Here is a 2,873-nt window from a genome sequence, read left to right as displayed (position 1 = left end):
ACAAGTAATATGGACACAGTCCAACATAGGGACACGCAGGTCCCTCAGAATACAGCTGAAGTATCACATACATTGTAACAGTTAAAGGGACTCGAACATCCCAATCATAACAGGGAACCCCAATCAAGGATGACTATCATCGTGAAGGAGAATAAGGTTTATTGTGAGCCCTCGAATGCCCAAGTGAAAACACTGAGTGAGAAATCCTAAACGGAAGTTCCTAAAACACATCAAACATATAGGACACAAAAGGAAAGAGGATTAGGAAGAAGGGAGGGATACTAAAGAAAAGGTGCACCTGCCAAGAACCCTACTGGGGAAAAATTCAGGAACAAACCAGATCTCTAAATCTCTGAGAGTCTACAAAGAAAGTTAGAGAGTTGTATCTGTTCTGATAAATTCCGCCCCTTTCTTGACTGTCGGCTATCAACTCTTCCATCCTAAGAATGTGCTTCAATTCCTTGGCCCACTCAGTCAATGTAGGGGGAAAAATGGTTTTCCAGTGCCTTGGAATCACCATGCGCGCCGCCGCTAAGAAGAGACGTAGTACCCCTTTCTTAACTTGTGAGATAGAGCCCGGAATGAGAGACAGCAATGTAACTTGAGGAGTATAAGATATTGACTGGTTCGAATAACTGGTATAAATTTCCAAAACCTTCTCCCAGAAAGGCTTTATCAACTGGCAGTCCCACCAGATATGCAGCATAGAGCCTTTCTCTCGCTCACACCGCCAGCAGTGATCGGGAACCGACGGAAACATCTGATGTAGAGTAGTAGGAAAATAGTACCACCTAGAGACAATTTTATAATTATTTTCTTTAACTTGAGTCGCCATTGACATCCCATGGGAGAGTGTACATATCTTCTCCACTTCATCCGCAATTTGCAGGTCCCTTTCCCATTTTGCAAAGAAAGGGGCTCTGTCACCATTCTGGGATTGTAGCAAAACCTGATACATGGATGATATTGTACCGCGGCCATCAGTGGAGGCCAGGTAAAGTTTGTCAAAGTCTGTCAACTGGCCTATCGCTCCACCAGGAAACGTGAGACCCATGAAAGACCTGACTTGAGCGTACCCCAACTATGAAACTTGTGAGAAAGCTACGTTCTGTCTAAGATTCTCAATGGAGGATAATTGCCCCGAGGTGACTAAGTCCTTAACTTTCAAGATACCATCCCCGACGGTTTTAATGAGAAAAAATATGGAACGCTTTACGAATATGCGTGTCATCCTTGCGCAGGGGCCATGCTAATCTTCTCTGTATCGTTCCAATTTTAGTATATGTGCTGCCGAAGCAAGCACCAAATTTTCCCTTTTAACCCATTTTTTTCCACTAACAAAGCAAGGGTTAACAGCCAAACACGACTGGATCTTTATTGCCCTGACTCTGCCGTTTACAGAAACACCCCATATGTGGTCGTACATTACTGTATGGCCACACGGCTGGGCGTAGAGGGAACGGAGCGCCGTGTGGTTTTTGGAGGGCTGTTTTTTTATGGACCGGTTTATTTACACGTGTCCTGTTTCAACCCCCTGATGCACCCCTGGAGTAGAAACTCCCTAAAAGTGAACCCATTTTGGAAACTACGGGATAAGGTGGCGTTTTTTTGGGGACTATTTTTGGGGTACATATGATTTTTGGTTGCTCTATATTACAGTTTTGTGAGGGAAGGTTACCAAAAATTGAAATTCTGAAATTTCATCTCCATTTGCCATTAACTGTTGAGGAACACCTAAAGGGTTAATAAAGTTTGTATAATCCGTTTTGAATACCTTGAGGGGTGTAGTTTCAAAGGGCTCTTTCACACCTGCATTCTTTTCTTCCGGCATAGAGTTTCGTCGTCGGGGCTCTATGCCGGAAGAATCCTGATCAGTTTTATCCTAATGCATTCTGAATGGAGTGAAATCCGTTCAGGATGCATCAGGATGTCTTCAGTTCAGGACCGGAACGTTTTTTGGCCAGAGAAAATACTGCAGCATGCTGCACTTTTTGCTCCGGCCAAAAATCCTGAACACTTGCCTGAAGGCCTGATCCGGAATTAATGCCCATTGAAAGGCATTAATCCGGATCCGGCCTTAAGCTAAACGTCGTTTCGGCGCAATGCCGGATCCGACGTTTAGCTTTTTCTGAATGGTTACCATGGCTGCCGGGACGCTAAAGTCCTGGCAGCCATGGTAAAGTGTAGTGGGGCGCGGGGGAGCAGTATACTTACAGTCCGTGCGGCTCCCGGGGCGCTCCAGAGTGACGTCAGGGCGTCCCACGCGCATGGATGATGTGATTGCATGGCACGTTATCCATGCGCATGGGGCGCTCTGACATAATTCTGGAGCGCCCCGGGAGCCGCACGGACTGTAAGTATACCGCTCCCCCGCTCCCCACTACTACTATGGCAACCAGGACTTTAATAGCGTCCTGGCTGCCATAGTAACACTGAACGCATTTTGAAGACTGATCCGTCTTCAAATGCTTTCAGTTCACTTGCATTTTTCCGGATCCGGCGTGTAATTCCGGCAAGTGGAGTACACGCCGGATCCGGACAACGCAAGTGTGAAAGAGGCCTTAGATGGGGTCACTTTAAGGGAGTTTTTATTCTAGGGGGGCATCAGGGGGGCTTCAAAAGGGTCAATAAAAAAGACCATAAAAATCGGCCTTCCAGAAACCATGTCGGTCCTTTCCTTTTGCGGCCTCCCTTTTACTAATACAGCAGTTTATGACCACAAATGTGGCATTTCTGTAAACTGCAGTATCAGGGTAATAAATATTAACTTTTGTTTGGTTGTTAACCCTTGCTTTGTTACTGGAAAAAAACAGATTGAAATGGAAAAGTGCCAAAAGTAGCGGTTTTGGCACCGTTTTTTTTTTTTGACCGTG

At 45.6% G+C, this 2,873-nt stretch overlaps 1 non-coding gene across 1 annotated transcript; it reads right to left on the bottom strand.

The window, feature by feature from the left end:
* Positions 1 to 1,196: 1,196 nt before the first annotated feature.
* LOC122937012 lies at positions 1,197 to 1,303 on the bottom strand. The gene has a single exon (XR_006389438.1). It is a non-coding gene; the product is annotated as a U6 spliceosomal RNA (small nuclear RNA).
* Positions 1,304 to 2,873: the final 1,570 nt, after the last annotated feature.

Source organism: Bufo gargarizans, chromosome 4 (genome assembly GCF_014858855.1).
Source record: "Bufo gargarizans isolate SCDJY-AF-19 chromosome 4, ASM1485885v1, whole genome shotgun sequence".
Lineage (NCBI taxonomy): Eukaryota > Metazoa > Chordata > Amphibia > Anura > Bufonidae > Bufo > Bufo gargarizans.
The sequence above is the reverse complement of the archived record's forward strand: the minus strand, read 5'-3'. Positions and strand labels throughout refer to the sequence as shown.